This window comes from Corylus avellana, chromosome 9 (genome assembly GCF_965113065.1).
Source record: "Corylus avellana chromosome 9, dhCorAvel1.hap1.2, whole genome shotgun sequence".
In the NCBI taxonomy this organism is placed as follows: domain Eukaryota; kingdom Viridiplantae; phylum Streptophyta; class Magnoliopsida; order Fagales; family Betulaceae; genus Corylus; species Corylus avellana.
The window spans coordinates 10,842,212-10,867,965 of record NC_142498.1 but is presented as its reverse complement, the minus strand read 5'-3'; the positions used below and the strand labels follow the sequence as shown (position 1 = coordinate 10,867,965).

At 37.0% G+C, this 25,754-nt stretch overlaps 1 non-coding gene across 1 annotated transcript; it reads right to left on the bottom strand.

The window, feature by feature from the left end:
* Positions 1–20,826: 20,826 nt before the first annotated feature.
* On the bottom strand, positions 20,827–20,933 carry LOC132191214 (small nucleolar RNA R71). The gene has a single exon (XR_009441241.1). It is a non-coding gene; the product is annotated as a small nucleolar RNA R71 (small nucleolar RNA).
* Between the last annotated feature and the right edge of the window lie 4,821 nt (positions 20,934–25,754).

Below are 25,754 nucleotides of genomic sequence, written 5' to 3'. Positions count from 1 at the left end.
TTTAACATCAAACTCATGTGTAACTAAATTACTTAGTAGGGCTAGATTGAAGCCCTAATTATGTTTATTTAATATTTCAATATTGGCACCTTTGTGGTGATCATGTTGTGATATTTAACTTGATTAATTCCTGTTTTCTTGAATTCCTCATATGTGTTTGTCTGATCCACATATGCATGTGGTATGGATTAGTTAATTAAATCAATTTGGATGACCGAGTCCTGGGTTTAATAAGAGTAACAAAAGAAATCCACACCGGGTTCTTGGGTTAATCAACATGGAAAACCGGGAGTATACACCCATGGCTTAGGTTCCAGGTGTTTGTCGATTTTCACATATTCATGCTTTCTTAAAGAACAACTTAGTCTACACCTATGCTAAATCCTTTAAGAAAGAAAAGAGTTAGAGTATACACCCATGCCTAACTCGTTGTTTAGGGAAATCTGTAGCACAGAAGATGGCGATCCGAACAAGGTATGGGCATTATGAATTCTTAGTAATGCCTTTTGGGTTAACTAATGCTCCGACAGCTTTCATGGACATGAAGAACCGGATTTTTCGAGAGCTTGTTGATCGGTGTGTGATGGTATTTATCGATGACATTTTAATCTACTCAAAGAGCCGGGAGGAGCACGAGGAGCATTTGCGGATGGTGTTGAGCGTCTTAAGGAAACACCAACTTTACGCAAAATTTATGAAATACGAATTCTAGTTGGACAATATGGTGTTCTTGGGGCACGTTGTTACCAAGGATGGAATTGCAGTGGACCCAGGTAAAGTGGAGGCATAGTCAATTGGGTGAGGCCATCGAATGCCCACGAGGTGCGAAGTTTTTTGGGTCTTTATGGCTACTATAGAAGATTTGTTGAAGGAATTTCTCAATTGGCAGCACCATTGACAAGACTCACAAGGAAGAACGAAAAATTCCAGTGGTCGGAGGAGTGTGAACAAAGTTTCCAAGAATTGAAGCAATGTTTAGTCATCACACCGGTCCTCACTCTTCCATCAGGATTGGATGGATTTGTGATTTATAGTGACGCCTCACACAAATGGTTTGGTTGCATACTAAAGCAGCAAGGGTAGGTAATCTCCTATGCCTCGAGACAGTTGAAGACTTACATGAGTAGCCTAACCATGGAGCCGACCTTAATGGAGCGCATTAGAGCCACCCAACTATCAGACAACGAAATTGCTAGAAGCCGTGAAGAAGTGGAAAAAGGGTTACGACTGTATTTTCATATAGCTGGAGATGGGATATTAAAGTTTCGCGACCAGGTGTGCATTCCTAAGGACACAGAGCTGAAGAGGATCATCTTGTCAGAAGCCCATTGGTCCATATATACAGTCCATCCAAGAAACACTAAGATGTATCGGGACTTACGTAAAAACTATTGATGGAAAGGAATGCAGAAGGATATCATGTGGTACGTAGAACAGAGCCTCACGTGTCAGTAGGTCAAGGCGGAGCACCAGAGACCTATAGGACCTTTGCAACCTTGACCTATTCCTGAGTGGAAATGGGAACGTATTTTGATGGATTTCGTGTTAGGCTTTCCTCGAGCTCCTAGTGGCCAAGATGCAGTATGAGTTATTATTGATCGATTGATTAAGGCTACACACTTCCTACCCATCAAGATGACCTACAGTATGGACCAACTTGCCAAGCTTTACATCAAGGAGATCATACGATTACGTGGGATTCCTGTGTCGATTGTGTCAGATCGTGATCCGAGATTCACCTCTAGATTTTGGCCGAGATTACAAGGGGCATTGGGAACCTAGCTAACCTTCAGCACAACATTTCACCCTCAAACAGATGGGTAGACTAAACGGACGATTCAAACCTTGGAAGACATTTTGCGACTATGTGTTTTGGACTTCAAAGGAAGCTGGATTCAGTACATTCCGTTGATAGAGTTCGCTTACAGCAACATCTATCACGCTAACATCGAGATGTCACCCAATGAAGCATTATACGGGAGGCGGTGTAGGTCACCATTATACTGAGATGAAGTAGGAGAGTGAAAACTACTCGCACCAGAGATTATTCTAGACATGTGTGAGAAGATAACAATGATTAAGCAGAGATTAGTAGCAACTCAGAGTCAGCAGAAGAGCTACGCCGATGTCAGACGACGAGAACTGGAGTTCGAGGTCAGCACAAAAGTCTTTCTCAAGGTCGCCGCTATGAAGGGAGTAATGAGGTTCAAAAGAAGAGGGAAGCTGAGCCCCAGATTTGTGGGTCCCTTTGAGATCCTTTAGAAGATCGGCACGGTGGCGTATCATTTGGCACTACCACCAAACTTAATTGGAATTCACAACGTATTTCATATATCAATGATAAGGAAGTACATCCCAAACCCCACACATGTATTGGAAAGCAAGCCCCTGCAGATTCAATCCAACATGACTTATGAGGAGACACCAACATGAATATTGGATAGAAAGGAACAAGTCCTCAGGAACAAAACTATCTCATTAGTGAAAGTCTTATGGAGTAACCACTCTGTGGAAGAAGCTTCATGGGAATTGAAGGAGAGCATGCGGGAGAAGTACCCATATCTATTTGAGTGAAAGCTGACGAGGATAGCGAGGTGCACGGGCCTCAAAGCAACTCTGGCACATCAAGTACTTTTCATGGTTGGTGGGTTAGTTTGTTCACCAAATTTCAGGGACGAAATTTTTATAAGGGGGGAGGATTGTGACAATCCTAAGTCCCTTTGGGGTTATTTTTTAGTTGACTCATAGGTTTTTAAAAAGGATTGGCTTAGGTTAACAATGAAAATGGACGAAAAATAATAATAATAATAATAATAATAATAAAGTAAAATAAATAAAAAAATTAAAAAATGATGAAAGCCCTAAGCGCCGACTACCAAAGGAAACCTCAAGCTCCTTAAAACCCTTTCTGTGTCTTGTTTGTAGAACCTATTTAACGGAATAAAACAAGCTCTTGCGGCACACCAAGAAAAAAAAAAAAAAAAATTCCTGCCTCTCATCTACCTCCACACGTCACTCACTGCCTTTCATTCATACAATTCTCAATGTGTCAGGTATGGTTTCTTTTGCCTCACAATTTGCTTTTCTTCTTCTTCTTCTTATATATATATATATATATATATATTCATTTCAAAGCACAAGCGTGAATCAAAATTTTTGTTTTTTTTTGTTGCCTTGGTTGCCGTGTTGTCTTGTACTAGAAAGAAAGAATTTTGTTATCCCCTTCACGTGCTGCCATATCTCACACCTACCTAGTCTCTTGTGGGAACAAGTTAAGATTCTATGCCATGCTTATATTTTGAACCAAGCCCAAGCCCTCTCTGTTAACATTTAAGCAGGATTGTCCTAGTAAAATCTTAATATGGTTTCTGCCTACACTCAACCCATTGACCTGCTATATATATATAAATGAGATAGTTGGCAGTATACATATATGTGTACGGAAGAACTTAAAGTATATATGTATAAGGGAGTACTAGGAAATAGAATCATTTCTGGAATTTTATTGGAAAGCAAACCTAAATACCTAAATATGTTCATTCTCAATTGATTAGCAAGCCAACTCATAATAGTAATAGAATGCTCTTCTGTGACATGTGTGAGGGTAGTAATGTGTATGTATTTCCTTTAGGAGATTAGTTAGCAGTCAAAGGAATTTCTTAGCTATCGTGAAGAGGTAAGTGAATTTACTATCCCTTCTAGAAAAATTATCATGCCATGCTATTTATGAAATTTTGTTTCAAATTACAAATGATCATTTTGTTATATTATGAAATTATGCTGCATGCATGGCAAGTTTGAGAAAAAGAAACATTATGAAAATAATGATGTTTATAAGAAATTTTGAGAAAATGATGATAAACCCTCCTACATGATGCCTTACGATGTATTTAGAAAAGTACAAAGAGAGTACAAGAAATGAGGAAAGAATGCTATAAAACAAGGGTACATGTAGGGAGGAGTGTATTTTTGGTCCAAGAAGAACATGAGAGAAGCTCGATATCGATGCTAAGGATGGGGGCGTAACTGCTGAAAGAGGCTCTGCCAGAAGGAGGTACCATCATAGTTTTTTTGCCATGCTGAGTGCACCCAGAGTTAATCGGCTAGCTAAGGGGACTGGGCTGCGGCCATAGTATCTCATCCTAGGTCGCAAGGACTGCACAATCCTAGTATACGGGGGTAACAGTATACTTGGGCCCTAGTATGAGATAAAGACTAGCAGTAATTTTATTGATGATAATATATTTTATGTGCTTTTTGATTTCTTAAAAATATACTGGGAACATATGTAGTTGCAAGTTCCAATTTTCAAAACGGGACAAGGAGTACAATTGCTTATGGTTGTGGATTTCACTTACTGGGCCCCCTTTGGGCTCAGTAGTTTTATTTATTGTTTCAAGTGGTTATCAGGTTGCATTAGGAGGCTGGAATGGGGGCGGGCGTATTTAGGATTTCTTGTGATTTCATATTGGTCAAGTTAATAAGTGTGTTGGCACTTTTTTCTTTCAGAGATTGATGATTTTATTTTAATAAGGATCACTTTTATCGTTTGTGAGACATATTTTTGTTAAACAGGAATATTTCAATTGATTTTTAAACGACGTGATATTCTAGACTTTCATGCATTCATTTGTTTTATATACTAGTCCTATTTAATTGACAAACCTTATGGATCTTTACGAGTAAGAAAAAGGGTTAACAAACCTAACCCTAACATGCTATGGATGTTACACTGGGTATGGATTATCTAATTCTTTAATAGGCTACACACAATCAATGAATAAGCATAACCCATCTTCGGTTGGCACAAACTATCTACCTAAATTACACCAAATTAGGGTGTAGTAAAATCTTTCTTCCCTTGGCATGGCCTATCAAATCCTATTGACCATGTGTCAGTTAAAACCATTGTATAACAATCATTTATATAATCGCAGAAAATATGAAAGGTTTAGTTCAATTTATATAAAAGACTTTCTAAGACAGGAGAAGAGATTCATAATCATTAAATATAAACATTAAGATCAATTCTCACAATTATACAATTATCATGCATATAGAAAATCCCAAATTAAAATACATTCAAACTATTGTTACTTGGAAAGGGCTACTTCAACACATTATTACAAGTTTAGCTGCTCATGGTGGTGCTAGAATGGCCTTCTTCCATGTACATCTTCTCTTCAACTCTTGAAGCCTCCAACAAGACATTTTTTGTCTAAAACTATGCACACCCATCTTCAAGGCTTAGAGGCCTATTTATAGGATGTAAAACAAATCCTAGAAGCCTGTGGAATCACATACAAATTTTACTTTAATCTTCTAGTCAAATTAGGATGCAATCCTAGTACAAATTGGAATAGCAAATGTCCGAATTAGGAAAATCATATTTCATAATGATTTCTATTATTTTGAGTTAGTTTTCCAATGCCACTAGTTTCACCTCAATCCGATACTTGAGAATAAACTTATGGTGCAAATACTGAGACATGTGCAGAATCCAAATTTGAATCCAATCCGAATTTAACTCCAATTAGAGAAATTTTGTTAAGTGCGAAAATATTCATATTTTTAGCAATTAACTTGCATGCTTTAATCCTTTGGCTTAAGTTCATTTGGTCATTTTAATTCATTTTTGTGTTTTCCACACTTTTGTAGGCTCTTGGAAGAAAATGAAGTAAATCTGGAAGATTTGGGCTCAAAGTGAGAAGAAGGGAAAAATGGGAGCCCTTGACACTGCGATCGAGCGCAATACCAGAGAAGACACAGCATGAAGCAGGCTACGAGCGATCGAGCGCATAACAAAAGAGGATCGATCGTAGACTTACGATTGAGCGCACACGGGTTGCGATCAATCGCACCCGTGCGCAGGAGACACCTCAAAGCTACGACTATGATGCTAATATTTCCATATTAGGGTTTTCAACTCCCAATTCTAATAGGTTTTGAAACCCTACGAAATTCCTATGTTTACTAGTTTGTCAAGGACTTCTAAAGCCTATAAATAGACCCTTAAGCCTCTAGAATAGGATGCTTTTGTAAGGAGGAGAATAGGAGCTCTCCAAGCTCAAGTCTCAGGTTTATTCTTTTCCTCTCTTTTCTTTTATTTTATAAAGATGTTTAACATCAACTTTATGTGTAGCTAATTTATTTAGTAGGGCTAGATTGAAGCCCTAATTATGTTTAGTTAATATTTCAATATTGGCGCCTTTGTAATGATCTTGTTGTGCTATTTAACTTGATGAACACCTGCTTGCATGAATTCCTCATATGTGTGTGCCTGATCAACATATGCATGTGGTACGGAGTAGTTAGTTAAATCAATTTGGATGGTTGAGTCCTGGGTTTAATAAAAGTAACAAAAGAATCCACACCTCGGTTCTTGGGTTAATCAACATGGGGAACCGGGAGTATACGTCTTTGCCCTAGGCCTCATGTGTTTGTCTATTTCCATAGAGTATATGCTTTCCTAAGGAACAACTTAGTATACACCATGCTAAATCCCTTAGAAAAGAAAAGAGCTAGAGTATACACCATGCCTAACGCGTTGCTTAGGGAAATTTATAGCTTAAGGAGTATACGCCATGCACTTAGGTTGACAAACATTAGATATGTATAACATGATCAAAGCATTGGCATATTGTTATAGTAGCTGAATATAATCAGTGGTGGATATCAAAGCCCTACCTTTTATTATAATCACTTCAAAAAAAATCAATCTTTGTTTAACTTAAGGAATTTATTTTTAAGCAAAATTTAGCAATCCTCGTGGGAATGATCCTGTACTTGCACCATAGACTACTATGTTGACTTTGTGCACTTGCAGGTAAAACGTACCATTATTTAGCTACTAATTTAGGTAAATATTTGGAACAACAAGTTTTTGGCGCCGTTGCTGGGGATTGTTTGATTTTGTTTGGAATTATTTTCCTTAGTTTGTTTTTGTTTTAAATTTTTCTATTTTTATAGTTTTTTCCGCAGTTCCTGTTTTGCCTGTAGAGGTGCGATCAATCGCCCAACCAGGGCGATCGAGCGCACCAGTATGATCGAGCGCACCTCACAGTGCGATCGATCGCACATCCAGAGAGCAGCACAGTTACTGCACTAACTATAGATCTGATTTTTTTTTTTCTTTTGTTTCATGCAGGGTCAGTCGAGTTTGCAGATTAGTAAGTTTTTATTTTCCTTTTAATTTTAACTTCTTTATTTTTAATTTCACATATGTGGGGAGGCATTCCGATGCCCCATGGACCATGTTCTTTATGCCACGACCCTTATCACTATGGTAGAGAATGTCCTTCATTCCTGTAACCCAATATGGAGTCAACAGTCAAATCTCTCATGGCAAGCTCAAGCTCTCGGAATTTATGCTCAACAATCTCATGGACTGCAACATCACTCATATAAGCAATTCTATGATCATGCATATTCCTCTCAATCAGCTCCACAATAGCAATGTTAGGCTGAACCATCTTCTCTTATAGATATGGTAAATACATTGATTGAGACTACATAGGAAGCATCTGAGGTGATGAAGACCTACTTCAAACCAAGAGGCAATAGTCTCAAAGAAGAAGAAGCATATCAAGAGGAGCTATCTTCCACCTATTGGCCTCCACAATACCAAGAAGAGGAGCCATCTCCCATATATGATCATTTGGACTCTTCTCCACATCAACAATAACAAGAAGAACCACCTTCTCCAAAAAGGCCTGCCTTACAAGAAGCTGTTGCTGTCGTAGAAAAATAGTGTACTGACTTTACAAAACATACATCAACTCTTCTTAGCCGCAAGGAGGAAAGAGAGCAATCATTTGAATGGATGGAGGCCCACCTTAAGCAAAAATTAGATACATTTAAAGAGGAAGAAGAAGAAAAGTGTCAAAGTCAGTTGATGGCCAATCCTAATGAGCATTACATGGAGGAAGAGTGCACCTACTATGATGAGCAAGTTGTCTCATTGAGGAGTGAAGAGGTGGCTGAAAATCAAGTGGAAGAGGGGAAAGAGGAGCAAACCGAAGATCCACAAGGGCTACATCAGGAAAAAGAAGAGAGCACTGAGATTTCTTCAACATTAGCTCTTATTCCTAAAACACTAAGAGGCCAAGAGAGAAGTCTGTCAGAGCTACTACATGAGCAATTTGAGGACATCAAGATAGAAAAGCTCCATGAGTTTTCTTCTTACTATATTCCAGTTCATGATTCCCCACCAGATGAGCAACTGTTTGAGAAAATTCAGAGTGGTCTTCCGCAATCTAGAAACACTTGGAAGCACCTTGCAACAGAAAAGATTCATTCCCTTTGGTGCAAGAGAAGAAAAGACTGGTGCTTCAAGTTTAAAGTGCCACAATCTGGCTGAAGACATTAAACTTAGCGCTCATGGGAGGCACCCCATAGCATATCCTTTTTATTTTGTTGTCTGTTTTATTTATATTTTGTTGTTTGTTTTCCTTTGTGTTTTGTTTTACTTTAGTGTTTTAGTGTTTCAAGTCTTTTTGTCATATTTTTACACTCTGTTATGGTGATCGATCGCAACTTGTGTGCGATCGAGCGCAGGTCTCCACTTGTGGTTTCATTGCATTCTGTTACTACGATCGAGTGCAGTAACCGACTTTTGGCTGTTGTACATTCTCTTAGTGCAATCGAATGCACCTTGTGTGCACTCGAGTGCACATCAGCCACACATGCACAGCCTTGCGCACGTGCGATCGAGGGCACCATGCGTGCGATTGAGCGCACTTGGGCAGCATTCCATAGTTATCTTTTATTTTGTTTTTGCTCCGCGTCCCCCCATCAGTTTACTATGAAGAGAAGAATCAAAAGGATCGAACTACCTACTCATTATTCGGAGGTGAATCATAGAACACCAAAAGCTGTGGTATCTTATGGACCTAACATAGGTCATATCCCTCACGACATAAGATTGAAAGATCTAAACCTTCCTCTTCGGAGCGGAAACGGACGTGGCCAAAACATATAAAGATCGGCGTAGTCGCTCATAGGGACATATCTATCCGGATAGAGAATAGTCTAGATCGATTCATATATAGATTTATCTCTATATAGATAGCTATCTCCGTGGATAGAGATAAAGATAGGGATCTAGATGTGTTTTAAGTTAATCTTTCTATTTATCTTTAGTTTTGTTTCTTTTTACTTGTTTGTGTGTTTTCTTATTTTGCAGGGACAAGTGTGCTTCGATTCAAGTTTGGGGGTGTGCTATGAGCCATGCTTTCCAAGACTATGCCGTCCATCTCCTAGGTACATTCTTTCCTTTACTTAGACACATTGGGGACAATGTGTCATTCAAGTATGGGGGTATGGGCACACATGATTGTTTACACACACTTTGTCCCAATTTCATGTTAATTGTTTGTTTTGTGTGTTTGTTTGTTAATGAAAAAAAAAAAAAAGGTTTATGCATGTTCATGTTTGTTCTAAAATTTTAAGTTGATCTAAAAGAATTGTGGCTTGAATTCATCAGTGAGCTTAAAATTTTGAACACATGATCTGATGAGTGGATCTGTAAGTTTGATTACTTGTTGAGGATAATTGAAAAATCACATGTTTGATCCGATCAGATAAAGCACATTAGTACATAATCTGTGAGGTATGACATGAGGTCTGATATGTGTGTTTCTGCATCTTGGATGAAATTGGATGACTTATTAGATGACACTATGGCATATATAGTGATTAAAAAAAAAGAAAAAGATATGAAATAAATGATCATTGATGGCTTTTCACTGAGTAACTGGACCTCTTGCCTCAAAGCATTTAGTGTTCACGTCGAAAGGTGAAAAATGTCGATTTGATCAATGTCATGGTTAGTTGGTTTTGTAGCCTTTTTGACTCGAGTTAGTAGGTCCTTAGGGGTGTCTCGACACCTAATGCCCTAAAACCACTTGGTTTGGGAGTCATTGACTTAACACTTGCTACAAGGGTCAATTAGAAAGTTTAAGGAACCAACATTGCACAACCTGACCCAAAAAAAAAAAAAAAAAATGCCATTGTGTCATCCTAATAGGGATTCTAGTGAATTTTGAGATATGAAGACATTGCATATTGGAAAGATTTGGAAGCCTCATAATTTTGTACTAATTCACTATACACAATTTTTAAACTTGTGATGATTTAGCATGTGCTTTGTAAGTAATTGAATTTTGAGATTCCAATTCACTGTGAAGATGAAGTTCATCTTTTTAAGCTTGCTAATGAACGAAAATCATGATCTTGAAGTGATGCATTGCTTTTTCAAATAACATGAACTGTGCATGATGTTTGTGGGTAACATTTCAGGAAAACCCTCACGAGACTTCACTCATCCTCTAGGGAATTCTTAGATGTTTAAAAGGCTTATTGGATATGCTAAATGCAATCGTACATCCCACGAAAGATGGATTTATCTTTTGTTTTCAGTTTTTCCATCTTGTTTTCAGCTTTGTATTGCTAAAAGACTAGCAATATGTAAGTTTGGGGGTGTGTTAAGTGCGAAAATATTCATATTTTTAGCCGTTAACTTGCATGTTTTAATCCTTTGGTTTTAGTTAATTAGGTCATTTTAATTCATTTTTGTGTTTTCCACACTTTTGTAGGCTCTTGGAAGAAAATAAAGTAAATCTGGAAGATTTGGGCTCAAAGTGAGAAGAAGGGAAAAATGGGAGCCCCTGACACTGCGATTGATCGCAGGTTCCCTGCGATCGAGCGCAATACCAGAGAAGAGACAGCATGAAGCACGCTAGGAGCGGTCGAGCGCATAACAAAGTGGATCGATCGCACCCGTGCACAGGAGACACCTCAAAGCTGTGGCCATGATGCTAATATTTCCATATTAGGGTTTTCCAACTCCCAATTGTAATAGGTTTTGAAACCCTACGAAATTCCTAGGTTTACTAGTTTGTTAAGGACTTCTAAAGCCTATAAATAGACCCTTAGGCCTCTAGAATAGGATGCTTTTGTAAGGAGGAGAATAAGAGCTCTTCAAGTTCAAGTCTCGTGTTTATTCTTTTCATTTCTTTTCTTTTATTTTATGAAGATGTTTATTCAACTTTATGTGTAGCTAATTTATTTAGTAAGGTTAGATTGAAGCCATAATTATGTTTAGTTAATATTTCAATATTGGCACCTTTGTAATGATCTTGTTGTGCTATTTAACTAGATTAACACCTGCTTGTATGAATTCCTCATATGTGTGTGCCTGATCAACATATGCATGCGGTATGGACTAGTTACTTAAATCAATTTGGATGGCCGAGTCTTGAGTTTAATAAAAGTAACAAAAGAATCCACACCGCGGTTCTTTGGTTAATGAACATGGGGAACCGGGAGTATATGCCCATGCCCTAGGCCTCATGTGTTTGTCGATTTCCATAGAGTATATGCTTTCCTAAGGAACAACTTAGTACACACCATGCTATATCCCTTAAAAAAGAAAAGAGTTAGAGTTTACGCTATGCCTAACTTGTTGCTTAGGGAAATCTATAGCTTAAGGAGTATATGCCATGCCCTTAGGTTGACAAACATTAGATATGCATAACATGATCAAAGCATTGGCATATTATTATATTAACTGAATATAATTAGTGGTGGATATCAAAGCCCTACCTTTTATTATCATCACTTAAAAAAAATCAATCTTTGTTTTACTTAAGGAATTTTTTTTTAAGGAAAATTCAGCAATCCTCGTTGGAATGATCCTGTACTTGCACCATATACTACTATGTTGACCTTGTACACTTGCAGGTAAAGCGTACCATTATTTACCTACTAATTTAGGTAGATATTTGGCACAACAATTTCCGATTTAGTCTTTTCCTTGATTGGATTAAACTTAACCACATCATATAGGTCATGTATTATGATTAGTTAGGTTTAACCACATCTTCTATGTCTTTCTGAAAGTCTACTTTATGCCCAAAATCAATGGAAGTTCTTGCATCCTCATTTTAAACCTAAAAATAATAAAACAACACAAAACCAAACAAATAACAATGCTAAGGAATTAGCATATGCAAGTTAAGGGGTTTGAATGTGCAACATTCAGTAATTATCACACCCCCAAACTTACATATTGCTAGTCCCTTAGCAATACAAAATTGAAAATAAACTGAAAAGGAAATAATAATATTAATAATTTTTTCGTGGGATGTACGATTGCATTTAGTGTATGCAACAAGCCTTTCAAACCCCTACGCATCCCTAGAGGACGAGTGAAGTCTCGTGAGAGTTTAACATGAATGATACCCACAAACATTCTTAGCATTATGTTATTCAAAAGAATGATGCATCACAAAAATAATGGTTCTCATTCATTGGCAAGCTTAAAAAGATAAACTCCATCTTGAAAATTTCAGGAAATCACAAGTCAAGTCAATTACAAATGGCATTTTTGAGATACAACAAGCTCCAATTAGTGCAACGTGAACTAACACATAATCATGAGGCTTCAAAATCGTTTCAATATAAATGAATTAACATCTCAGAATTTATTGTTCTTCCTATCAGATGAAAAAACATAGGCATACATGTTCTCTCCTTTTTTTTTTTTTTTTTTGCAGGCTATGCAATCCTTAGCTCCCTTACACTTTCTAATTGACCCATGTATTGAGTGTTAAGACAAGGACTCCCAAACCAATGGTTTTAGGGCATTCGGTGTAAAGACACCCCTAGGGACTTACTAACTCAAGTAAAAAAGGCTACGAAGTTAAGCTAGTCATGTTATCAAGCAAAACAAAACTTCTCACTTTTTGACTCGAACACTCACTGCTTAATGAGGCAAGAGGTCCATAAGTGCTAAATGTTACACATTCAAGCCCCTTAATTCACATATGTTAATCTCTTGGTTTTGTTATAATTTGATGTTTTGTATTGTTTTTATGTTTTCTTGCATTTTTTTAGGATTTTGAAGAAAAGCAAGCGTTTTTGGCAAGTTTCAAGATTAAAAGACATTTTCAGGAAAATCTGGCCTAGGATCAAGCACAAGCAACTAAGCTCGAGTGCAGCCATGCGGTCAAGCGGCCAAGCCAAAGAGATCGATCGTAGTCGTGTGCTGGGCAGTAGCGAACACAGTTTGCCATGGTTTTGCACGGTTTCAAAGTTGAGAATCCAATTCCAACTCAATTTTTGAGTTGTTAGGCTACACAAGAACGTCTTGGGTTGTTTCAAACTCTATAAATACTCCCTCTATTCTTCCAAATAGAAGGTAGAGAAGTATATACAAGCTTTTGGAAAGGAATAGGAGACTCAATCAAGAAGTGTTTCGGTTTCTTCTTCTTTTTTTATTTTTTATTTTTTATTTTTTATTTTTATTTTTATGAGGATGATTCTCATCCAAATTATGTGTAACTAATACTTTAGTTGGAGCTCGATTTAAGCCCTAATCATGTTTTTTTTAGGATTTCAATATTGGCGCCTTTGCTATAATCATATTTTGGATAATTAACTTGATTATTTCCTATTTTATTGAATTCCTCACATGAATGTGCCTGATCAACATTTGTATACGGTATGGATTTGTTAACTAAGTTAATTTGAATGGCCGAGTTCTGGGCTTAATAAGAGTGACAAAAGAACCCCATCACAGGTTCTTGGATTAATCAACATGGATAACTAGAAGTAGATACCATGCTCTACGCTTCATCTGTTTGTCGATTTCCAAAGATTTATGCTTTCTTGAAGAACAACTTAGTAGATACCATGCTAAATCCTCTGAGAAAGAAAAGAATTAGAGTAGATACATTGCCTAATTCGTTGCTTAGGGAGATCAATAGCTTAAGGAGTAGATAACATGCCCATAGATTGACAACCATCAGGTATCTTGATATGATTGGAAGATTGGCATATTATTTACCTTAATTGAGTATGATTAGCGGTGAATATCAAAACCTTACCCTTCATTCTTATTATTTCAAATCAATCTTTTATTTCGTTTTATTAAAATAGTTATTTAGGAAAATCTTTTTAAGCATAATTTATTGCAATCATCGTGGGAATGATCTCGTACTTGCCTTCTATACTATCGTTTTGATCTTGTGCACTTGTGAGTAAAACATACAATTATTCGCCACTAATTTAGGTGGATAACTGCACAATATTACCTGGTGAAAAACTCAAAATATTCAAGAGTTCTGCAGAAAATGAGACAGGTATTTATAGATTTGAAATTTTGCTTATTTCCGTCTTAACATGGATTTCCTTCCATTCTGACGGGAAGGCCAAAATCTGTATTTTGAACCATCCTCGTCATAACGGGAGTTAATCCTCGTTGAGAGGCAAAAAGTAAAATGTAGATCTAAATACCTCTCATGAGCCTGTCATGACGCATCTTCTAACGATAAAACAATAACTTTAGATTTTGGTCCCGTCACATGTTCCGTTTTGACGAGGTTCCTGACAAGGAAATAGTAACCTCCCGTTACATGTCCCATCCTGATGAGGATCCTGACGAAGAACCAGTAGCGTCTCGTTACATGTCCCGTTTTGACGATGTTCCTGGCGAGGAACCAGTAGCCTTCTGTTACATGTCCCATTTTGACGCGACTTCTGACGAGGAAACAGAGACTTCTGGTTACATGTCCCGCCCTGACGGGGTTCTTGACAGGAAACCAAAGAGCACTCCTTCAGTCTCGTCATGAGCTCGTTCTGACGCCCCACCCCACGGGGAAGGCAAAAAACATCCAATCTTCACCTCGACACTTCGGGAAGAATGGGAAAATACAAACAAATGTTTTGATCATTAAATAAGGCCAAACTAAACCTAACAAAAATGAACATGTGTCATGCTTTGTGGACATGATAGGGGAAGCAGCCATAGCTGCCATAAGTTGGTCCATCTTTCAAGATTGTATGACCATCTCAGGGTTCATGCTATTACTTGGCTTTCCTATGTCAAAAAGACCATCAGTCTTTGGGGCCTTGGCTGCGGGTCGCCTACGACTATCTCAAGCATGATGTGCAGAATTATCACTAAGGTTCTCAAAAAGGGTCCATGCTTCATCGTCGTTCTTCGTCATAAAGGTCCTGCCACAGGAGGCATCAATCACTTGTCTATATGGATTGGTTAAGCCATCCTAAAAGTACTGTGCTAGTTGCCATTTAATGACAAAACCCAAAATATCAGAGACAACAACAATTATAAGTAAATAACAATTTAGAACCCCAACCCTAGCCTAACAAACCACTACTAGAGTTTGGTTGATGGAATATGTTAATGTACATGTTCTCTAAAAAAAGAAACAATAACAAACTCATTACAAGCACACTATTAAAACAAAAAGTGGGAGACACCTCCAACACTCTTATCTAATAACCTATGCACATAAGTTTGTATCAAGAAAGACATATAACCCATGTTATATTTAAGTCACAAAAACAAGAAAAGAACGAACAAGGCAACACGCCAACACAAGAAGAACGAACAAGGCAACATGCCAACAAGAGAAGAACAACAGTACATGAACATTATAAAAGGCAAAAAATCCATGCTATATGCAAGTCATAATCGAAGAGAAGCACATATAAACCATATTATATGCACATCACACAACAGTTCATGAACAATATAGGAACCTCATTTGTTAGATACAAAGATCAATACACCAAACAAGTTCAACAAAAAGGAAGTTCCCCCTTCACATGCCTCATACAACCCACAAAGTTTTAAAGAAAAAAACATTACATGAACAATCATTGAATTAGGCCAATCTAGAACCTAACAATCTCCCCCTTTCGCCATTCAATGACAAAACCCTAAAACAAAGGGTTATAAAACTTTTACAAGGCACAAAGCAAGTTAAAAGCAAGTTCCCCCTTCACACAAGATACAATCCCCCTTTTTGTCTAAATGATCAAAGGGACATGACTGAAACACATTCTCTCCAAATTAACAACTCAAGAGGAAAGAGAATATACAACAATGAGAAAGACACATGTGAAAGGATCTAAAACAGAAAACCATAAATGAAAAGCATGTGTCATAAACCATATCAAGCCAAAATATATTCATATAATATGTCAAGAAAACACAATATATGAAAGATATCACACAAACAAGAAAAACGGCTCTAATGTTTAACTCCCCCTTAACATGAGCGACCTCTCCCTAACAAGTGTCTCCACAAATCACTTTCTCTCCATTTCTCCATTTCTGTCAAAACAGACAAATGAAGGAACACAAGTGGTATCACTTGTATCCTCGAAAGGTATAAACTAGGGGGGCGGCGGGGGGGGGGGGGGGGGGGGGGACAAAAGACCATAGTATGAACAAAGAAGGCAGGACATACACTAGGAGCACACAACACAACATGAGAGCATGGAATGCTCAACCTAAACACATGAAGGTGCAAGCGAGTCCAAAGAAACTCCTTTTCAAAGGCCCAATTCTTGTCATCCAAACAAGGTAGAGATGCATGAAAGCGAAAAAAAAAAAAGAAAAAAAAAAGCACAACCAATTTGGCATTTCCAAATCTCAAGCACATTCTATCAATAGGCCATAAACTCATAATCACAACATGTGAATGAACAATTGCAATATCTCAACACACAATAAAAGGGCATTTGTCTCCAATTTCACATATTATGGGAATATGTAATGGGAGAAGCAAGAACAATATTAACATGTTAACAAGTTACACTGCATGTGAAAAAGCAGTTTCAAGCCAACCCAACTTGTTAAGAAGTAGACGATCCACAATCATAAACCTGAACCCTACATTCTCCTCAAAAACAAATTTAAAGAAGAGTATCAAATGTGCGAGTCAAGAAAATGACATGCCAATCGTACATCCAAAATACATGAGCATGTGAGTCAAGGAGTCCAAAACATTTAAAAACAAAAGACACATTTACAAAACAAAAATAAAGACAAGGAACAAAACATATGCATTATTACTACATAAAGATCCCAAATTTTGAAATAGAATATCCATAGGATTAACAAAATTTCAACAACATCATCAATGCGAAATCAAGCATGCAAAGGCCAAGAAGGTTAACCAAAACACTAGAAGCATGCAAGGACACAACACTATGATGCACATCACATAAGATTGCTAGTGTGTGGACCAAAAGATTAAGGTCAAGACAACCTTTACCACTTTTCTCTCGATTGAGCTTTGTTGTGTAAATATCCATCTAAATTAATGGGCAAATAAATGTACGTTTAACTCGCAAGTGCACAAGATCAAAATAGTAGTATAGGGTGCAAGTACGAGATCATTTCCACGAGGATTTCCATAAATTTTGCTTAAAATAAATTCCGTAATTAAAACAAAACAAAGATTAATTTTTGAGTTAGTAAAGATAAAGGTAGGGCTTTGATATCCACCACTAATCATGCTCAAATAATATAAACAATATGCCAATGCTTTAATCATATTATGAATACCTAATGTTTGCCAAGCTTAGGGCATGGGTGTATATTCCTGAAGCTATAGATTTCCCTAAGCAACGAATTAGGCATGGGTGTATACTCTAACTCTTTTCTTTCTTAAAGGATTTAGCATGGGTGTGTACTAAGTTGTTCTTTAAGAGAGCATAAATTTATGGAAATCGATAAACACACGGTACCTAGGGCATGGGTGTATACTCCCGATTTTCTATGTTGATTAACCCAATAACCCGTGAAGAATTTTTTTGTTACTCTATTAAGCCCAGGACTCGATCATCCAAATTGACTTAATTAACTAATCCATACCACATGCATATGTTGATCAGGCACACAAATATGAGGAATTCAATAAAGAAGCAATTAATCAAGTTATGCATCACAATATGATTATCACAAAGGGGCCAATATTAAAATATTAAATAAACATAATTAGTTCTTCAATCTAGCCCTACTAAAGAGTTTAGTTACACATGATTATGATGTTAAACATCTTCATAAAATAAAGTAGAAAGGAAAAGAATAAACCCAAAACTTGAGCTTGAAGAGCCTCCAATTCTTCTCCTTGGAATTGTGTGTCTATTCTATAGGCTTAAGGGTCTATTTATAGGCCTTAGGAACATTCTAGAAACTCTAAAAATTGTAGCTTTTGCATTCTAGTTAGCCTAGGGTTTAGAAGGGGTGAAAAAGAACACTTTTCGGAATAGGGCAGCTGCTGCCTTGCTCTTCAAGCACGGGTGCGCTCGATCGTGGCCCATGGGCACTCGATCACACATGCAATTGATGCTGCTTCTTGTGCACACGAGCACAAGGCTGTGCTCGTTTCTTCACATTCTCTGGTAGTGCTCTCGAGCGCAAGTCCCCTATGATCGAGCGAACTATTAGAACCTTTAGCTTTTCCCAAATTTGCTGTTTAAGCCCAATACTTCTAGAAATGCTTCATTTTCTTCCAAAAACCTATAAAACAGAAGAAAATACATAAAGGAAATAAAATAACACAAACTAACAAAACTAAGGAATTAACAAATATAAGTTAAGGGATAAAATATGAATATTTTGGCACTTATCAAACTTCTTGGATAGGAACATATTTTAGTCACTACTAGTCATAAATCTCTTGGCAAATGCAACTTCAGCTTCAGAGGGAGCCATAGGGTGTGTAGGACCAACAACCACTCTTGCTCTTTGGGAGGAAGGAAAAGACGACATTCCTACAAAGAACTAAGAGAATATACTCCGAACAACCGATAAGTGCTAAAATATACATATTTTAGCCCCTTAATTTACATTTGTTAATTTCTTAGTCTTGCTATTATATGATGTTTTACTTCCTTTTTGTGTTCTCTGTGTTTTCATAGGTTTTTGAAGAAAAGAAAGCATCTCTAGAAAGTTCGAGCATAAAAGACAAAATTGGGAAAAAGCTGGAAGTTTTGGACCAAGCACAAGCATCCAGGCGCAGTGCAATCAAGCACATTACACATAGGCTCGAGCGCATCAGCGCTCGAGTGCTAGAGCAAGGAGCGAACACAGCTGCGATCGAGCGCACAAGAAGTTGGCTCGAGCACATCAGTGCTCGAGTGCCCAACACCAAAAGATCGATCCCACAGCTGCAATCGAGCACACCAACATTGCTTTCGAGTGCACTCGTGTGTTGGAGAATAGTGTGGCGGCTTACCCTATTTTGGAAAGACCTTTAGGTTAAAATTTACGATTTCTAGGTTTTCTAGAGGCATCTAGGTTTCCCCTAATCCCTATAAATAGGCCTCTAAACATAGAAGAAAAGGGGAGAAGCTTTGGGGAGAAGAATTGGCTTCAAGGAAGTATTTTTCGGGTCTATTCTTTTCCTTGTTATTTTATTATGAGGATGATTAGCATCCAAATTATGTGTAACTAAATACTTTAGTATGGCTAGATTGAAGCCCTAATAATGTTTCTTTAATATTTCAATATTGGCGCCTTTGCTACAATCATATTGTGATGCTTAATTTGATTATTTCCTGCTTTATTGAATTCCACATATGAATGTGCTTGGCTAACATATGCATGTGGTATAGATTTGTTATTTAAGTCAATTTGGATGTCTGAATCCTGGGCTTAATAGAGTGACAAACGAATCTTCTCAATGGTTCTTGGATTAATCAACATGGAAAACCAGGAGTATACAGCTGTACCTTTGACTTCATGTGTTAGTCTATTTCCATAGATTTATACTTTCTTACAAAACAACTTAGTAGATACCATGCTAAATCCTTTGAGGAAGAAAAGAGTTATAGTATACACCATGCCTAATTCATTGCTTAGGAAGATCAATAGCTTAAGGAATATACACCCATGCCCTTAGGTTGGCAAACTTTAAGCAATCTTGGTATGATTGGAACATTGGTATATTGTTATCTTATTTGAGTATGATTAGTGGTGGATATCGAAGCTCTACCGCTTTATCCCTATTAACTAAAAATCAATCCTTTATCTTGCTTTATTTACAGAATTAATTTTATGCATAGTTTATAGCAATCCTCGTGGGATTGATCTTGTACTTGCATCCTATACTATCATTTTGATCTTGTGCACTTGCGAGTAAAACGTATTATTATTTGCCTGTTAATTTAGGAGGATATTTGCACAACAAGTTTTTGCCCCCGTTGCTGGGGATTGCGTTAAATTTCGTTTAAATTTTTGTTTTTTCCTTTAGTTTTGTAAATTTAATTTTTATTTTTAAATCTGTTATTTTTTGTTTTTACCTCAATCTGATTTTTCTTTCTTTTTGATTCTGTTTCAGTTCTGCATTCTGTTCTGTAGCATTGCAATCGAGCGAATACTCTAGAGCGATCAAGTGTACTTCTACGCTCGAGCGCAAGCACATTGAGATCGAGCGCACTTGTCCAGATAGCAACACTGAAGCTGCTGTAACTGCAGAAACTGACCTTCTTCTTAAGCAAGGTTGTCGATCTCAGGACTCAACCATCATTCCATAAAACAACTTCAAAGCCCGTTCGACAAAGGCCTAGAGACAACCCCGACAAAGAGGAAGAAGTCAAAGTTGAGGAAACGATGCAAGAACCTGTCTAGAATCTGCCGCCAGTGTGGAGACCTATGAAACATTCTTTCATTCCGCAAAATCTCAACTAGCGATGAGGCATCATCTACCAACCAGCAGCACAAAGCAACTTCAATATGTTCCCTCAAATACTTAATACTTGACTCACTACAAAGGCACACCTACTGAGGATCCTCAGTTGCACCTTAGGGAGTTCTTTGATCTCTACAAGACTCAGAACATCTAGGGATTAACGTCATAGGGAATCAGGTTAATCCTCTTCCCTTTTTCTTTAAAAGATAATACTAAATTGTGGTTAAATTCTATGCCTGCAGGTTCCATTAATATTTGGGAAGAGTTGGCCACTAAATTCCTAAAGAAGTTTTTCCCAGCTCAAAAGACAAGGCAACTTAGAAGGGATATTCAAACATTTCAACAGAAAGATGGAGATCTTTTCTTCAAAGCATGGGAACACTTCAATGAGCTGCTTCTCAAGTGTCCACATCAGAACCTATCTCAAGATGATCAAGTACAAGCTTTTTACGAAAGTTTAAATGACACTAACAAAAATATTTTTGATTTATCTTGTGGAGGTGTGCTTATGGAAAAGAACAATGAGGAAGCCATAGAGCTCTTCGAGACATTAAGCGGGAACTCCCAACAATTCTTATCTAGAGGGAGACAAGGAGTAAAAAGTAAGGGCATATATGAAGTAAACACGAATGGCAGAGTTCAGAATCAGACGGCTACCATGGAGAGAAAGCTAGATATGCTCGTAAAGGCCATGACTACTCAGAACATCTCTCCCGTTCAGCAAGTTGCACAAGTCCAAGTATGTACCATATGTTTGCATTTTGACTACACCACTGAGACTTGTCCTATGTCTTCATTTACAGATAAGGAGCAAGCGAACTATGTGGGACAAAACAACTATCCTCCCAAGAACAATCCATACTCGAACACCTACAATGCAGGGTGGTGCAACCACTCCAATTTCTCATGGAGTAACAATTAGAATGTTCTGAACCCTCAAGGGCAGCAGAGGAATTCCCAACAAGGAAGTAACTATCAGGCTACACTACTAGTAGTCCAACCAATTCTAGAGTCGAAGAAGAATGACCTTGAAAGTACTCTACTCCAATTTTTGACTGCGCAACTACAAACCAATACACAGACCAGTGATGCTATTCAAAAACTGGAAGCACAAATGGGGCAAATGGACAAGGAGCCGAGCGAAAGAAAGAAAGGCAAATTTCCATCCCAAACAATACCCAATCCAAGAGGTTACGAGCAACTAAAAGCTATAACAACTCTTAAAAATGGTAAGATCATAGGAACTGATGATACAGTACAAGCATCTCCAGCTGACGCCACAACATTCGAGGTAAGTGAAATGGAGATGGTGAATGCACCACCCTTCCCTCAGAGGTTAGTAAAGCCAAAGAAAGAAAAGCAACTTCTTGATATTTTTGAGACTTTGAGAAAAGTTGAAATCGACATTCCTTTATTAGATGCAATTCAGCAAATTCCATCTTATGCTAAATTTTTAAAGGATTGTTGCACTTATAAAAGAAAGTTTCAGGATCATGAAATAGTGGCTTTAACCGAAGAGGTAAGTGTGGTGTCGTTAATAAAGTTACCACAAAAGCTTAAAGATCCAGGTAGTTTTACTATTCCTTGTAGGATAGATGACCAGCTTTTTGAACGTGCATTATTGGATCTAGGAGCGGGTATCAATCTGCTGCCATACACTATGTATGAGATACTGGGTTTGGGGGAGCTTCAACCAACCTTGATCACCTTACAATTGGCAGATAGAAGCATTAAAAGACCAAGAGGTATACTGGAGGATGTCTTGGTTAAGGTAGAGCAATTTATTTTACCTGCTGATTTTATTGTATTAGATATCGAAGAATCCCCTATGCCATTGCCTTTGCCTATTATCTTAGGAATACCCTTAATGAGAACTGCCAATACTAAAATTTGTGTGAAAAAGTGGTACTGTAAGTATGAAAGTAAATAGGGAGAAGATATAATTCAAAATATTTGACGCATTGAAATTACCCAAAGATAATCTGGAATGCTTTAATGTCTGTATTATTCAAGGTGCTATCGAGAAAGTTTTTCAGGTCTATCATATTGATCCATGGGAGGCCACCCTCATTCAATGTTTCACAAGGCAAGACATTGAGCTTTATTTTGAAGATGTTACTTGATAAGTGCTAAAATATTCATATTTTCTACCCTTAACTTACATGTTTTAATCCTTTGGTTTTGGTTAATTAGGCCATTTTACTTCCTTTTTTGTATTTTCTTTGTTTTTTAGGCTTTTGGAAGAAAAGAAAGCATTTTTGGAAGAATTACAAGCTTAAAGGGCAAATTGGGAAGACCTAGAAGATATGGTTGAGCTTAGTCAATCATGGTTAAGTTTAATCAAATAGAGGAAAGGATCAATTCGGAATTTCTCACATGTCCCGGTATTTTGACCATAACATTCAGCTCAGATATTCGATTGAAGTGATTCAAGTGGCATTAGAAAGCTAACTCAAAATTATATAATTTATTGTGAAATAGTATTTTCCCAATTCGGAGCGCCGCAAGGCCAAAATCATGCCGCAAGTCAGGACCGCGATTCTGGGTGAATCCTATCCTGATTTGGACTTAGGTTTTCTTTATCCTAATTGAACTTGGACTTAAAAGTCCGAATTTTCTAGGTTTACTTGTGTAACAAGTACTTCTAAAGCCTATAAGTAAACCTCTTAGGTTCTAGGCATAGGTGTGGAGAAAGAGACACAAGCTCTAGAAAGGAACTGAAGGCTGCATCAAGAGGAGTTTGGGTTTTTCTTCTCTTCCACCTTTTATCTTTATTATGTAGTTTATATTTTATTTAGGGCTAGATTGAAGTCCTGGTTATGTTTTGTTAATATTTCAATATTGGCGCATTTGTGATGATCTTGTTGTGCTATTTAACTTGATTAATACCTGCTTGCATGAATTCTTCATATGTGTATGCCTGATCAACATATGCATGTGGTATGGACTAGTTAGTTAAATCAATTTGGATGACCGAGTCCTGGGTTTAACATAAGTAACAAGAGATATCCACACCAGATTCTTGGGTTAATCAACATGGGGAACCGGGTGTATACACCATGCCCTAGGCCTCGTGTGTTTGTCGATTTCCATAGAACATATGCTTTTCTAAAGAACAACTTAGTATATACCATGCTAAATCCTTTAGGGAAGAAAAGAGTTAGAGTATACACCATGCCTAGCTTGTTGTTTATAGAAATCAATAGCTTAAGGAGTATACACCATGCCCTTAGGTTGGCAAACATTAGATAGACATAACTTGATCAAAACGTTGGCATATTGATATATTAGCTTGATAAAATTAGTGGTGGATATCGAAAACCCTAATCCTTTTTTGTTTTTGTTTATCTTTTATTTTATTGAATTCAATCATGACAATTGAATTTTATCTTTTAATTAAACAGAAATTTACTTCTAAACATAATTTACCAATCCTCGTGGGAATGATCTCGTATTTGCCTACTATACTATTGCTTTGATCTTGTGCACTTGCGAGTTAAAACATACAATTATTTATCTATTAATTTAGGTAGATAATTTGCACATCATTACTGATGACATCATTGAAGCCATGCACCTCCTTGAGACCTGTCCACAACATCCGAGTAAGTACATCCCTCCCTTTGAAACTCTTGTGCCTGCTAATACTACTCTTGTCCCGTCGACTGTCAAGGCACAAGAATTGGAATTAAAGCAGTTACCAAAACATCTTACATATGCTTACTTCGAAGAGAACCAGACACTACCTATGATAGTGATAAGTGCTAAAATATTTATATTTTAGCCCTTAATTTACACTTGTTAATTCTTAGTCTTGTTATATTGTGCTATTTTATTTCCTTTCGGTGTTTTCTGTGCTTTTATAGGTAATGGAAGAAAAGAAAGCGTTTCCGGAAAAGTTCCAAGCACAAGAATTGGAATTAAAGCAGTTACCAAAACATCTGACATATGCTTACTTTGGAGAGAACCAGACACTACCTGTGATAGTGACCCTTAATTTACACTTGTTAATTCTTAGTCTTGTTATATTGTGCTATTTTATTTCCTTTCTGTGTTTTCTGTGTTTTTATAGGTAATGGAAGAAAAGAAAGCGTTTCTGGAAAAGTTCTAATCTTAAAGGTCAAATTGGGAAGACCTAGAAGATATGGTTAAGCTTAACCAATCATAATAGAGCAGCTATATGATGTGTTTAAGTTTAATCAAATAAAGGAAATGATTAAATTGGAATTTATCAAATTGGAGTCAAAATCAGATTGAATTCAAATTTGGATTCTGTACATGTCTCAGTATTTTTATCATAAATTTCAGGTGAAATATTTTATTGAGGAGATTCAAGCGGCATTGGAAAGCTAACTCAAAATCCTACAAATCATTGTGAAATAGTATTTTCCTAATTCTGACTGCCGCTATGCCAAAATCACCCTGCAAGATAGGAACACAATTATGGACGAATCCTATTCGGATTTAGACTTAGGTTTTCTTTATCCTAATTGGACTAGGACTTAAATCTCAGAATTTTCTAGAATTACTAGGGCGTCTAGGACTCTCCTAAGTCCTATAAATAGACCTCTAAGCCTCACAATTCAATACACAATTTGAAGGAGACAACTTTGGGGAGAGGAATTGGAGGCTACTTCAAGGAGTCATTTTTGGCTTTTTCTTTCCCTTTTCTTTTTAGTTTTGTTTTAATTATGTATAACTAACTCTTAAGGAGGGCTAGATTTAAGAAATAATTATGTTTATTTAATATTTCAATATTGGCGCCTTTGTGAAAATCATATTATGTTGCTTAACTTGATTAATTCCTGTTTTCTTGAATTCCTCATATGTATGTGATTGACCATTATATGCATGTGGTATGGACTAGTTAATTAAATCAATTTGGATGACCGAATCCTGGTTTTAATAAGAGTAACAAAAGAAATCCACATTGGGTTCTTGGGTTAATCAACATAGGGAACCAGGAGTAGACACCTGTTGTGCAAATTTATTTAACTCGCAAGTGCACGAATCAATTGTAGTTTAATGGATTGCAAGTGCGAGGTCGATCCCACAGAGAATTGTATTTTTGAAAGAGCAATTTATATCTAAACTAATTAAATCCTAATCTAGTTCCAAAAGGGTTTTGATTTTTGAGTTTTGAAAATTAAAGGATAAACATAAACTAAATAAAATAAGTAAATCTAAGGATAAATGTACTAAGGTTTGGGAATTCACACTCACCAAATCATAACAACATAC